This window comes from Pan troglodytes, chromosome 5 (assembly GCF_028858775.2).
Source record: "Pan troglodytes isolate AG18354 chromosome 5, NHGRI_mPanTro3-v2.0_pri, whole genome shotgun sequence".
Lineage (NCBI taxonomy): Eukaryota > Metazoa > Chordata > Mammalia > Primates > Hominidae > Pan > Pan troglodytes.
This window is the reverse complement of record NC_072403.2, coordinates 120,745,818-120,761,435: the sequence shown is the minus strand read 5'-3', so window position 1 is coordinate 120,761,435 and position 15,618 is coordinate 120,745,818.

Here is a 15,618-nt window from a genome sequence, read left to right as displayed (position 1 = left end):
CACATGGTCACAAGATGGTGGTGGCTGCACTGAGCTGGGAAAGGGCAAGGGCCCTCTCTATGTATATCTCTACACTGAGAAGGAAAACATTTCCCAGAAGCCCCTTGGTCACCTTGTCCTTACATCTTATTGGCCAGGCTGTGTCACATGGCGACATACCAGGCCCTGGCAGAGATGGATGGGGCTACCACTACTGTGACTGATTTCAATCCATCAAGGTTCATCCCTCGGGTTTTGAGGGGAGGAGACCACTTTGAGCCCTTTGCTGCCACAACCTGAAGCAAACTGGATCTCTGTTCAGCAGGAAGGAGGGGCAGCGGCTATTGGATAGATCTGGAAGACCGCCACAGTGGTCTGGTGACAGGTCTCTCCAGTCTGAATGGGCAACTGTCACAATCTCTTGATACTGTAATAGAGAGTAGTCCTGAGAATCAAGAGATTGTGGCAGTTGCTTGTCCCACCTGGAGAGAGCTGGAGGTGTAACACAAGGCAGGGTGCTCTATCTTGGTACTAACTCTCAGGTGACGCCTGGTCCCTGGTCTCACTGTGGCTCCATCCTGGCTGCACAGCGGAGTCACCTGTAGAGCTTCAGCACCATCTCAGCCCAGAACCCACCCAGATGAACTGATTCGCTGCCTGGGATAGGTGGGAGTATGGGAGAGTGGAGCCAGCCTTTTAGAGCTGCTGAGGTGACTGTGGTGTGCACAGCCAGCCTGGAGAACCTCAGCCCTGGTGAAGCCAGAGCTCCCTTGCCTGAGAACCTCAGCCACAACCCAGCAAGAGGCAGAGCTGCCTGAAGAAACCCTGGCTTTCAGAACACAAGGGATGGAGAGGAGCCTAATTTATGCATGACCCAGAGATGAAAAACCCCATGTCACAGACTCATGGTGCTCTCCAAGACGTGTACCCCCCCATGTCCACCCCCACCAACCCTCACCATCACCGGGCCGTCTTGGGCACTTTTTGCATCTCGTCTCCAACTGGCCCCTCTGACCCCACTCCACTCCCTTCCTGCTCCAAGAGTGTTGTTCACTCTACACTCAGCAACCAAAGTGAGTGTCATAAACCACAGTTCTGGATATGCCCTCCCACCCCCTCTGCCCAGGAGCTCTCAATGTCTGCCCACTGACCACCAAGTCAAGTCTCAGATCCTCCGTGATATGCATGATAGCCTGTAGTTCTCTGTTATTCTAAGAACTAGGACTTATTTGGGGGTTAGATGTCATAGGCTCTGTGCTAAGTGCTTTGATCACTTTAAATCAGTTCCCTTCCAACCCTAAAGTACTACTATTATCCTCTTTCTACAAGCATAGAAATTGAGGTTTTGTTTCTTCCCTTAACCAGGTCATCATACAGGTGGTGAAAGTGGTGGATCTAGGATTCAAGCCCAGCTTGTTGGGTGTATTATGGTTCTCTAGAGGGACAGAACTAATGGAATATATATGTATATATACATATATGAATATATGTATATATACATATATGAATATATGTATATATTCATATACATATGTATATATATGAATATATGTATATATACATATACATATGTATATATGAATATATGTATATATACATATACATATGTATATATGAATATATGTATATATACATATACATATGTATATATGAATATATGTATATATACATATACATATGTATATATGAATATATGTATATATACATATACATATGTATATATGAATATATGTATATATACATATACATATGTATATATGAATATATGTATATATACATATACATATGTATATATGAATATATGTATATATACATATACATATGTATATATGAATATATGTATATATACATATACATATGTATATATGAATATATGTATATATACATATACATATGTATATATGAATATATATGCATATATATTCATATACATATATACATGTACATGTACATATATTCATATATACACATATACATACATAAGAATTCATACATATATGAATATGAATACATATATACATGAATACATATATACATATATTCATATACATATATATGAATATGTAATTTATGTATATATTAATATATGTATACATATATGAATATATGTATATATACATATATGTGTGTATATATACATATATGTGTATATATATTCATATATATGTATATATAAAGGAGAGTTTATTAAGTGTTAACGCACATGATCACAAGGTCCCACCATAGGCTGTCTGCAGGCTGAGGAGCAAGGAGAGCCAGTCTGAGTTCCAAAACTGAAGAACCTGGAGTCCGATGTTCCAGGGCAGGAAGCACCCAGCACAGGAGAAAGATGTAGGCTAAGAGCCTAGGCCAGTCTCTCCTTTTCACATTTTTCTGCCTGCTTGTATTCTAGCCACGCTGGCAGCTGATTAGATTGTGCCCACCCAGATTAATGGTGGGTCTGCCTTTCCCAGCCCACTGACTCAAATGTTAATCTCCTTTGGCAACACCCTCACAGACACACCCAGGATCAATATTTTGCATCCTTCAATCCAATCAAGTTGACGCTCAGTATTAACCATCGCATTGGACTTAGGAGGCCATGTTCCTATAGACACTACACGTTCAGCCAAACCAGACTGCTGCCATTCCCTGATCACCCGCTGTATCTCACCGCCTCTGTGCCTTGGTTTTGGATGGTCCCTACCATGGGATACTCAGCAAGCATGTCTACTCAGCACTGGGCACCCATCGGAAAGGACTGCAAAGAGGAATTCACCTTGAAGTAGTCCACAGGAGAGAGAAAAATCAATTGGTCAAATTCATGGTGGATCCAGTCAGCACCCACCCTTTATGGCTTTATATAGCAATGCCCCATAGCCCAGGAGGAGGAGCAGAAATTGTGTGTATGGGGATGACCAGGGCTGGGGATGGCCAGAGAACAAAGTCTGAAGGGGCAGGCGACAGGCCTAGGCCGGATGGGGAAGTAAAGGGAGAAGGAGGAATGGTCTGCAGGGTTAGGGAGAGGCTGGAGGACTGAGGTCACTGACGGGAACAGAGCAGATGAGGCAGTTTGAGGAAGGAAAGTCAGGAGATCTTATTAATTCAAATGCTGCCTCTCACTAAAGTGCTTTGCTCACTTTAAATCAGTTCCTCTTCCAACCCTAAAGTACTGCTATTATCCTCATTCTACATGCGTAGAAATTGAGGTTTTGTTTCTTCGCTTACCCAGGTCATACAGGCACACACCCTCAGCTGTGTGTCTGTGGTCACGTCACTTAATAGCTGCAGCTGTCTTTTCTTTGAGATGTGGAAGTTGAACCAAATGACCCTTAAGATACTGCTGAGCTCTGGGATTCCACGGGAGGAGGTTGTTGTCAGGGGGCTGAGGGTTAGAGATTTTGGAGGTAGCTCAGATGGGAGAGCCAGATGATAAAGTCCAAGAAGTGGCCTGGCTGGTTACTGTCCTGGAGAAAGTTGGGGTGGTCAGAGGTCCCAAGAGGCCAGATGAGGCACTCACAGAGAGGGGATAGGAGGAGAGAAAGCCTGAACTGTCAGTAGTTGGTACCTCAAGCCCCTTGTGCTGTGCTAACAACACCTGTGTACAGAAAGACCTGCATGCGCCACCCCACAGAGAAGGCAGTGACCCCCAGGGATTGCGACTCTGGGAGAGACATGCCTCCTGGTTCTCTTGGGTGATGACAGAAGTGAGTTTCCCTTAGAAGGAACCCCCTAGGCAGTCTGGGGACCCATGGGCTAAAAGGAGGTCCCCCAGGACACTTATTTTTTTTCCTCTCCTTAGTGCGCTCAAATTCAGTTAAAAAAAAAAAAACAACAACCAACAACGATGTACTTATGTGCTATTGAGTTACTAGCCCAAGAATATATTATTTTGGCAATATGACAAGAAGGACAATTTAAATAGAGAAAAAGAAAAATTTGATTTAACTGTGATCATTCAAGGAAGTGTGGAGTCCGGCTTCAGTTTTAAATATTCAAGGAATCCTAGCAGGTTCCAAATCTAGCTGAATGTATCTGGGCTTCTAATAGCAAGATCTTTAAAAGCTAAAGATGTTAAGCACACATCTTCATTGACATGAGAACAGTCACACAAGTCTTTATGTTATTAGATAGAAGATATTACATAAATAGGATCTACAAATTTATCTACCAAGAATGCAGAAGTAGGCAGGGTGCGGTGGCTCACGCCTGTAATCCCAGCACTTTGGGAGGCCGAGGCGGGTGGATCACGAGGTCAGGAGATCGAGACCATCCTGGCTAACACGGTGAAACCCCATCTCTACTAAAAATACAAAAAATTAGCCAGGTGTGGTGGCGGGCACCTGTAGTCCCAGCTACTTGGGAGGCTGAGGCAGGAGAATGGCGTGAACCCGGAAGGCAGAGCTTACAGTGAGCCGAGATCGCACCACTGCACTCTAGCCTGGGCTACAGAGCGAGACTCCGTCTCAAAACAAAAACAAAACAAAAACAAAAACAAAAATGCGGAAGTAATAACCACAAAGAAAATGTCCTGATAATCATTGTGTACTTGCAAAGCACTTTTCCTTATCAGAGCACAAAACGTTTCATATTTCATAGAACTAAACACACACACACCCCTATACACACACAACACGTATCAAACAAGGGAAATGTGAATCTGGTGATGGATTCTATCGATCAATGTCCTGGCTATGATATTGCACTATAGTTCGGCAAGATGTTGCCATTGGAGAAACTGGGCAAATGGTACATAGGACCTCTTAGAATTTCTCTATATTATTTCTTACAACTGCAAGTGCCTCTGCAATTATCTCAAAATAAAAAGTTTAAAATAAACCTCTTCACTCTCTTGCTTACTATCTCATCTGTGTAAGGCTTATAGGTGAAAAGTTAAAATGCAGAGGAAATATCATTCTGGAAATAAATAGGATGATTATTCCATAATGCAGTGTGGATAAAACAATTTCCCTCTGAAACTTGAAAACCAATAGCTCGGCTTAACTGCCCAGGAAAAGTGAATTTCAGTGCTGAAAGTCATTTGGTGAAATTATTCTTTCTTTCTGGTTGTTGTTGTTGTTGTTGTTTTTTAAAGTTCACACCCAGAGAGTGTTAAAATGAAGGGTGGTGTGTCAATCACCATTCTTATTAGGGTATGGAAAGCAACAAATGTTTCTGTTTTCATTTTGATTTTGAGAGCTCAAACTCGAAGGCAGGAGTTCTTGGCCTCGCTGGCAGTATCCACAGCAGCTCATTTTCTATCGGGAGTGGAGAGCCCTGGCTCTGCTAGGACCCTGCTGCACTCTGTCCACTGGCTGCCGCTGCTCATGCCTTCCACTGATCCTACCTTCCCCGGCCCTCTAATTAGGCGGCAGGGTCCCACCCCCACCCCCACCACTTCCCCACCACGTGATGCGCCACCTCCCACTGCAGCCTTGCACCCAACCAGGCTTTGCACTAAAAAGCATTGTGATTGCCTCTTGTACCAGCTGGTCTCCTAGAGCAGCTTCAGACAGAGCCCCCTGTGGGTCTCCCGCCAGGAGCCACCCTGAGGTCATGTCTGCAACGAGGAAAGCCCATCCCAAATGGAACAGCATCATTTCATGTTCGCCAAGCACTTGGTAAAGGAGGTCTTTTGCAGACACAGAGGCCTTGCTTTCAAGAACCTTACCAAGAAAAAAGATTAATGATGCCTCTGCAGGAAGTTTTCAAAGCTAACCCAAACTGTCTCTTTTTCAGTTATTGGTGTGTGTTTTTTTTTTTCCACTATGTATTACACTTCTTGTCCATCTGGGTCACGGAGTGGGAAACTCCAAGAAGAGAATGGAGATGCTAAACTGTATGGAGGCGAGCACCCAGAGAGGAGAGATCTTATCCCTCTTCACACCTTTGGGTGCCCTCCACACAATAATGGAAGCTGGAACGTATGGATGTTCTGTGGAATAAGCGACCAAACGAACGCGAACTTGAGGATATGCTATGCAGGGTGAGAGTGTTCTCAAGTGTAACGCTTATGTGCCGGGATGCAGTTCCACCGCCAGTCACCTCCCCAGACCCCTCTCGCCTCCCCCTCCCCAGGCTGCCAGTCATTTCTGGGAGTGCTTGTGGCGGTGCCACCTCACCTGTGCACAGGAACAAGCCCGCTTCTCCCTCCCATTCCCGCCTTCTCAAGGGCCCCTCACTACCGCAGCTGCAAGTGCCTTTTCTTGGGGAGGGCGTGGCTCTGCTGTCCTTCCTCTAGGGCACTCTGAGGTGGGAGTGGCGGGGTGGGCTCTCTGGATCCAAGCCTCCCTTGTCTCTGGGCACAGCCGCACTGCGTCCGCCCAGACTCTCACAGGGCCGGTCATAAACAGAGCGCCCTCAGCCTCCCTCGCACACCTCCCTCACTCAGGCCTGGCCAAGCGACAGACCTCTGCTAGCACTCTCACTTCTAGTCTCTCCATTTCTTCCTCTGGCACCAAGAAACTCCTTCCTTTTGCAGGCACCTGTAGGGGTCACCAGCCTCCCAGATGTAAAGGCAGCAAGGCCCGGTGTGAACGATTGGGAAGGAGCTCCCGACTAAGGACCCGCAGTCTGGTGAAGTCTCACACGTCCGCTCACACCAGTGCTCACACGGCTGCTGCTCCTAACCACTTGTGATGGGGGGAGAAATCGTGGGAGCTCGTGGCCCCAGTTTCTGGGTCTGTGAAATAAGTGGATCTATGTGGTACCGAGAGATATTTGAGAGAAGAAAGTGAAGACAAGGGGTGCAGGAAGGAAGCAGAGGGGTGGGGAAATCAGTTTAGCCAAGAAAGGCTTGCCAGGGAGTGATACCCTGGCATGGGGAGGACACAGCCCACCCTCAACACCAAAGAGGGCAGCCTTTGTGTAAGTACAGAGGTAAAAGGCTCCTCTCCTCTCTGGGGCTGGTCACACTCCTAGCCCAGGTTGTAGAGAGAAAAGGTGCTAGCATTACTCATTATCTTCTACTGGCATTAATGCTGTAATAAAATGCAACATGTGGGTTTCTGCGTTTTTTTCAAGCTTTAACCACAGAATTGGGACTTAGATGCACTTGCATTGTGGGGAAATGAAACTGAATTTGGAGTCATCCTTCACAGCAGGACAGATGCCACAGGCAAAGTTGTCAGGGTCTCAAAGTTAGAAAAGGGATCTTGAGTTCTCTTCTTTTGGCTCCTCCTTTTCTCTCTCTTTTCCTTGTTCCTTCCTGCCTTCCTGTCTCCTTTTTCTGTTTCTCTGTTTCTTCTTTCTTTCTCCCCTCCCCCAGTCCTCTCCTCCCCTCTCCCTGCTCTTCCTTAACCACAAATGTAACCAACCCCAAACCACTGACTTTCTGTTCTGCTCATTCATCCTTATGGGTTTTCTTGGTTACATAAGCTCTCCAGTTTTGGCATATTTGGGAATCATTTATTTCATTATATAGTAAGACCTCGGTGGCCCAAGGGACATTTTTTTCCTGCCCCTTCCCAGTTCCATTTACGTGAGGCCCCAGTGAGATTTCTGAAAGAAAATGATAGACGGCCCCAGGACTGATGTTCCGGCCTCGGGAGACCTGACAAAGAAGGTTTCTGTTCTGGGGAATACGCATCAGTGTTGGAGGAGACCTTTTAACAAATTGTAAACTTTTCATCTCTTTATTAAGATGGAATTAACATAACATAAAATTAACCATTTTAAAGTACACAGTTCTGTGGCATTTTATACATTCACAATGCTGTAAAACCACTATCCCTATTTAGTTCCGAAACACTTTCATCACCCCTAAAGGACTCATTAAGCAGCCATTTCCAATTTCTCCTTCCCCTCAGCCCCTGGCAAGCATTAACCTGCTTTCTGTCTGTCTGGATTTACCTATTCTGAACATTCTGTATAAATGGAATCATATAATACATGGCCTTTCGGGTCTGGCTTCTTTTATTAGGTATAATGTTTTCAAGGCTTATCCATGTTACAGCATGTATCAGTACTCCCTTTGTCTTTTTAGGGCTGAGTAATGCTCTTTTCCACAGATATACCACATTTTGTTTATCCATTCATCAGCTGATGGAACATTCAGATTGTTTCACCTTTTAGCTATTATGAATAGTGCTGCTATTTGTGTACAGGTTTTTGTGTAGACAAAGTTTTTATTCCATCCAAGAGTTACTGGGTCATATAGTAATTCTGTTTAAAATTTTGAGGAACCATCAAACTGTCTTCCACAGTTGCTGCACCATTTTACATTCCCATCAGCAGTGTATGAAGATTCCAATTTCTACCCATTCTAGCCAATACTTGCTATTGTCTGTGTTTTTAATTACAGTCCTAGTCCTTCTAGTGAGTGTTAAGTATTTCAAGGTGGTTTCAGTTTGCATTTCACTAGTGACTATTAATATTGAGTATCTTTTTTTTTTTTTTTTTTTTTTTTTGAGACCAGGTCTCCGTGTATTGCTCAGGCTGGAATGTAGTGGTGAGATCATAGCTTACTCCAGGCTTGAACTCCTAGGCTCAAGTGATCCTCCTGCCTCAGCTCCTGAGTAACTGGGACCACAGGAACATACCACCATGTCTAGCTCTGTGCATCTTTTCAAGTGTGTGTTGGTCATTTGCGTATCTTCCTGGAAAAATATCAATTCGAGTCCTTTGGCCATTTTTAAATTGGGTTGTCTTTTTGTTGGGGAGTCATAGACTTCTTAAATATTCTGGATATTAGATCCTTTCATATATGGTTTGTAAATGTTTTCTCCCATTCTGTAGTTTTTCTTTTTATTTTCTTGATAGTGTCCTTAGATGCACAAAAGAGTTTTTAATTTTGATGAAGTCTAATGTATCTCTTTTTTTCCATGTGTTGCTTGTGCTTTTGGCATCTTATCTAAGAATCCATTGACAAATCCAAGGTTGTGAAGATTTTCTCCTGTTTGTTCTAAGTTTTAGCTCTTACATTTAAGTCTTTGATTCATTTTGAGTTAATTTGTATGTATGGTGTGGTTAGTGGCCAAACATCATTCTCTTGCATGTGGTTATCCAGTTGTCCCAGCTGTTGAAGAGGGAAAAAACTTTTTTGAGGCAACAATATGTTATGTCACTTAAATGTCCTTCAATGATGCAGGGCCAGGGTTGCCGGAGTGGAGATTTTTGGGAAAAGGGGCAGTAAGATCCTGAGGGTGTGAGCTGATAAGACAGTGGTTGCTGCGATGTGCTGAAGAAACAAAGCCCACTGCTCTTCTGCCAGCAGCCACCTGAGGCATGGCAGGAGAGTGGGGACAGTGATGAGAGGAGAGGTGGCTCTTGGCAGCAACAAGGTCAAACTGTGCTGAGGCAGCAGCAATGGTGTCTGTGGCCACCAGGGGGCAGAGCAGAGGTGGGTACCAAGGAGGAGTACATTAAATGGCCACCACGGTGCCCCATGTAGGCAGAGGGCCCTCTGCTAGGAGAAGAAAAGGACTTAAAGGACATGGGTTTCAGCATTTCCATTGTTGGGTGCTTGAAGCCAAAAATTATTTTTGTTACTTTTTTCTTGTCCTCCCCGGGGATGGCACGGCCTGGAAAAGCAAAAATTACGATTAATTTCCCTTTTCAAAATGCAGTTCAGAAAAGAACATTCTGTTTTTCAGGACCCTGGCTTTCTGTGAGAAAGCCTATCCTAGCATTCAGAATTAAGTTATGTTTGCCAAAATGTAAATTTCTTTCAATCGCTATTTGTTTTAAAGTCACTGCTTATATTTGTGGCAGATAAAATAATAGGGAAAAGGAGGAATAATTTATCTAAAAAATAGCAATTCTATTTTTGGGAAGGGATGTCACAGAGAACTGCTATAGTTCTGTAATATTAATCTATGTCAGATTTTTCAAATGTCAAGAATACAGTTTACATTTACTGCCACAAATTTGGTGAACATTCTTCATTATGCACTAAGCAGAAAATTTGAAAGTAAATGTTCAGCAATGTTCAGACAAATGAAGAAATCCCCTCCCCCAGGCCATCTTTTGACATAACTAGGACAATCCAATATAATAACCCTCTAAAAGGATTAATTCTGCCTAAAACCAGCTCCTGAAGAAACCACATGGCACTTTCTGAAATGTTCTTGATAATGTTCACATCTTTATCACAGTTACAACCCATGAGCCTGGTGCTCACTCAGTGTCTTTGAAGATTCTATGACAATGCTGAATGAGGGCATCTTTACAATCACAAGAAACCATCAATAACATTAAAATCTACAGAATAAAACAGCATAAGTTTCCATTTTGCTTCTATTAAATATTAGGAAATACCCATTGCTGGTGATGGTGTAGTGAAACTCGTCCACACCTACATTGCCAATAGCAATGCAAAGCCATTAGAAATATTTATATGATTTAGTGATTTGCATTATCCAAAAGAAGAATAATCTTTTACACCTGTTTAATACAAAATTAATATAAGAGCATTTGCAAGCCAGAAGCCTCTTAACCATCTAGTGAGGGTGGTAGTGGTTAGGTAAAATATATTGTAACCATTTAATGCATATAAGGGTAAAGTAGAGACATTGAGATATACAAATGACACAATGTTCAGAGGCACAAATAGTTCTGTTGAGGCAGGGGGAGAAGCAGAATTTTAAGTGCAGTTTTTCCTTATGTTATTTAAAGTATCATTCATAGTTGCCATAATATTTTTTGTTTGATAAAAATGTTAAATTAATTGCAGGGTAGGTACATTACCTTTTGGTTATATGTAAGAGGATACAAAGTTAAGCATACATAGCATTTCATGTTTTTAAATTTTTTTCTATTTCAGTAGTTTTTAGAGTACAGGTGGTTTTTGGTTACATGGATGAATTGTATAGTGGTGAAGTCTGAGATTTTGGCGCACCCATCACGTCACCCGAGTCGTGTACGTTCTACCCAATATATCATTTTTTAAAATTATTTTATTTTTTGAGACAGAGTCTCGCTCAGTCGCCCAGGCTGGAGTGCAGTGGCGCAATCTCGGCTCACTGCAAGTTCCGCCTCCCGGGTTCACGCCATTCTCCTGCCTCAGCCTCCCGAGTAGCTAGGACTACAGGCGCCCACCACCACGCCCAGCTAATTTTTTGTATTTTTAGTAGAGACGGGGTTTCACCGTGTTAGCCAGGATGGTCTCGATCTCCTGACCTCGTGATCCACCCGCCTCGGCCTCCGAAAGTGCTGGGATTACAGGCGCGATCCCTCAGCACCCCCTACCCACCCCGTAGCCCATTATATCACTCTGTAGCATTTTGTTTTTAAAAACGTTTACATTTATGCTTTGCTTGGCTTGGTTGGACTGGTCTATGATTACCTCCACACTGTATTAAGTTATATACCTACCCATTAGGCCGGGGTAGGGAGGAAGCCTCAGGGTGTCAAGCCATTCAGTGGCAAGTCTCAAGGGAGAGCCTGGGCAGACTTCCAGGGAAAGCTTGGTGAGTGGGCATCACAAGGAAGACAGTGGCAGAAAGGAAGCCGACTTTGGCGTCGGGGTATAACTTCTGCGGCATCTTCATACTTTATCGTCTGTGAGTGCTACACTGCGGTGCTCCACAGAGCGTACGGCCCCCTGGTGTTCTGCAGTGCCCAGTATCTACTGATCCCCTACTGTAGTGGACACAGTTTTGCCTACTTCTTCCTTGCAGAATTCCTGGTAATGAACGACAAAACCCACTCAAGTTAGTTTAGGCCAGAAAGGAATTTTTTGAGAAACATAGGGAGCTCATAGAATTTCCAGGAGGGCTGGAAAATAAAGGCTTGAAGGCTACATAACCTGGAACAATACCCAAATTATCCTACCAAGCTGCTCCAGCGGAGGCCTGCATCCGCTGCCGCCTACAGCGCAGATGCTATGCACAGGATGCTGCCACTCAGCTGTCTCCGAAAACTTGACTGTCTTTCTGCAATGCTCCTCCACCTTCACCGGAACACGGATTCTGCCTGGCACCTGATTCCACACTTTTCTCAGTTCTGAATTCAGGCATTATGCAGGTGTGTCTGATTGGAGGAGTCCAGGTGACATACCTGTACCCACACATGCCTGCTGACTGGGAAGATGAATTCTGTTTTCCTCTTTGGTGGGCAGGACTCATAAAGTGGGAAATTTCTCAAATATAGTCAGCCACGAATGTGACAAATGTCCACTATTTGCTAACAAAATCTTACCTAACTTTGTCCAGCTGTCTATTTTACTCTTTGTGGCCATGAGCTTTGGGGAAGGTTGCCCCCTTCCCAGCTACTCTGATTAAGCCAGTTGTGGACATTCCATTTCCTTGATGTTACCTCACGGAAGAGGCATGTGACTCAGCGTGACCAATGATTCATGAAGACACATCTGCTGAGGGATTTCCAGGAAAAGTTTCTTAGTTCTTAAAAAGGTACACATGTAATCCCAGCACTTTGGGAGGCCGAGGCAGGCGGATCATGAGGTCAGATCAAGACCATCCTGGCTAACATGGTGAAACCCCGTCTCTACTAAAAATACAAAAAATTAGCTGGGTGTGGTGGCGGGCGCCTGTAGTCCCAGCTACTCGGGAGGCTGAGGCAGGAGAATGGTGTGAACCCAGGAGGTGGAGCTTGCAGTGAGCCGAAATTGCGCCACTGCACTCCAGCCTGGGCGACAGAGCGAGACTCTGTCTCAAAAAATAAAAAAAAGGGACACAAAGACACAGTACTTCCCTTGTTCTGCCTCTGGAGAGTGGTGTGTGAGGATTTGAAGCCCAGAGCTGCTGCAGCCATCCAGTGACTGACACGCTTAGAATGGCAGAGCAGAAAGACGGAATCAATCTGGATCCTTGATAACATTACTTGGCCACTGAATCAACCACCCTGTGTTTGTTCCATCTCAGAATTACTTATGTGAAATACTCCTCCACCTTCACCAGAACATAGATTACATTTCTGTGATGATTAGGCCAGTTAAGTTGAAGTTTTCCTGTTACTTGCCGCCCAAAGCATCGTGATCTACTTCCGTGTCCAGCCCTGTAAAAATGATTGTGATAGATAGGAACATAAGGCGTGGCCATCTCCTTGGACCTGAGCAGCCTGTGGATGTGTGTCCATGAAAATAAAATGGATGTAAAGCGTGGCCATATTCAGAAAGTCCCTTCTGGACAACTGTCCCTCTCAGAAGTGGACTCAGCATTCACTCTTCCTCTACAATAGCGGCCGATTTCATTTTGTGGAATTTCCTTTCCTCCATTATGTTCAGTAAATGGAAACAATCTGACCTGCCACCAAGAAGGCTGAAGGGGTTCCTGAAGGTTCTTTCTGGCAGATACTTCCTGTCACCCCGAGCAGCCAAAAGCAGGCTCACACCTAAGCTCAGTCAATCAGACCCTTTCTCTCAAGACTTTTCGTCTCCAACCAAGTGATTCAAGGGTAGAAAATAGTGGGGGCTGTTCATTCATCCCAGAAACTCCCGCTCTAGCCCTGGTATCTGGCCAAGACTGCCAAGTTGTTCCAGCTGCCTGGTTGCCCAAAGCTGCCCTGGAGGAATATCTGTTCTGTTTCTAAAACCACCGTGTTCTCGGAAAACAGATTACAAAACCTCCCCAATAGCTCAGCTAGAGACATTGCAGCACAAAAGCGTATACACTTGAAGAAAATCCAAATCAGAACCTTATGAAAGTCCAGTTTTACAATTCTACCTCTTTCTCTAAAGACTGTTTTAGTGAATTTATACTGAAGTGTTCTTTATACGTGTAACCCATCCTATTTATTCTTCTTGTTCCCCTATCAAAATTGGGGTGTTTAAGTCATGAAATAAAAAGGCTGATATAAAGCAAGCCGCTACAATTAAACTCACGAAGAAGTTTACAGATGAATCAACTGTTCATGGAACATTTGTTTTAAAATTTAAGGGAATATTGGTATCCCAGATCTTTGCTTCTTGGGAACTTGAGGACAATTATATGAAATATTTTTCGAAGTATTTTATTTCTAGGAACTGTAATAGTGAATACTGTGTGACCTCAAAAACCAAGAAAAATAAATATTGGGGATGTGGAAGAAAAAAATCATTTCATCCTTCACTTGGATTTTTTTAAACTTACATAATTTTTTAAAACTGTGATAAAATACACATAAAATTTCCATCTTAAACACTTTTTTTTTTTTTCCGAGACAGGGTCTCACTCCAGTTGCCTAGGCTGGAGTGCAGTGGCACAATCTTGGCTCACTACAGCCTTGACCTCCTGGGCTCAGGTGATTCTCACAACTCAGCCTCCTGAGTTGCTGGGACTACAGGCATGCACCCCCACGTCCAGCTAATTTTTTGTATTTTTAGTAGAGATGGGGTTTCGCTATGTTGCCCAGACTGGTTTCAAATTCCTAGACTCAAGCAATCTGCCCACCTTGGCCTCCCAGAGTGCTGGAATTACAGGCATGAGCCACCGCAACCAGCCATCCATCTTAAACTTTTAAGTATTATATTTAGTAGAACTTTTTTAAGTTAGACAGTTTAATATTTTGAGTTTACTAAACATATTCTCATACAATTTGCTAAAGTGAATTCACAATTTGCTTGTGAATTTTCAAGTAAAACCAAAATTATTTTGTCTATTCTCTGAAGAAATGTTAGTTGTAAAGCTCAAGACCACATTGCAGTAATGACTTCTATTCTGTTTTTGAACATTGAAACAAATGAAAATGATCAAAGAAGAGAGACACATTCATGGTGTAAGCCATTTAATTTCTCATTTTAAACCTCCAGCTAATTAGAAATACTAGATAATGTTCAGTGGGTCTTATAGTAGTCAAAAGGAATTATACATAATTTTTTTTTTTTTTTTTTGAGAGAGAGTCTCGCTCTGTCGCCCAGGCTGGAGTGCAGTGGCACGATCTCGGCTCACTGCAGCCTCCGCCTCCTGGGTTCAAGTGATTCTCCTGCCTCAGCCTCCTGAGTAGCTGGGACTACAGGCATGCATAGAGACAGGGTTTCACCATGTTGGCCAGGATCATCTCGATCTCCTGACCTTGTGATCTGCCCGCCTTGGCCTCCCAAAGTGCTGAGATTACAGGCGTGAGCCACTGCACCCGGCCTACATCACTATTAAAACAAATTTATTAGGAAAAATTTTCAGTGCATACAAAGTGGACAAGAGTAGAATAAGCTCCTATTAGCCAACCCTCAGTCTCAACAATGATCAATATTCTGCCATTCTTGTTTGATCTATATCTCTCCCCTTTCCCCTCCCACATTTACATCCAGTTATTATAATTTTTACTTAGACAAGGCACGGTGGCTCATGCCTGTAATCCTAGCACTTTGGGAGGTCGAGGCGGGTGGATCACCTGAGGTAAGGAGTTCAAGACCAGCCTGACCAACATGGTAAAACCTGGTTTCTACTTAAAATACAAAAATTAGCCGATATGTTGGCACACGCCTGTAGTCCCAGCTACTCAGGAGGCTGAGACAGGAGAATTGCTTGAACCCAGGAGGCGGAGGTTGCAGTAAGCTGAGATTGTGCCACTGTACTCCAGCCTGGGTGACTGAGTGAGACTCCGTCTCAAAAAACTAAATAGGCTGGGTGCGGTGGCTCACGACTGTAATCCCAGCATTTTGGGAGCCTGAGGCAGGTGGATCATGAGGTCGGGAGTTGGAGACCAGCCTGGCCAAGATGGTGAAACCCCGTCTCTACTAAAAATACAAAAATTAGCCAGGTGCGGTGGTGGGTGCCTGTAATC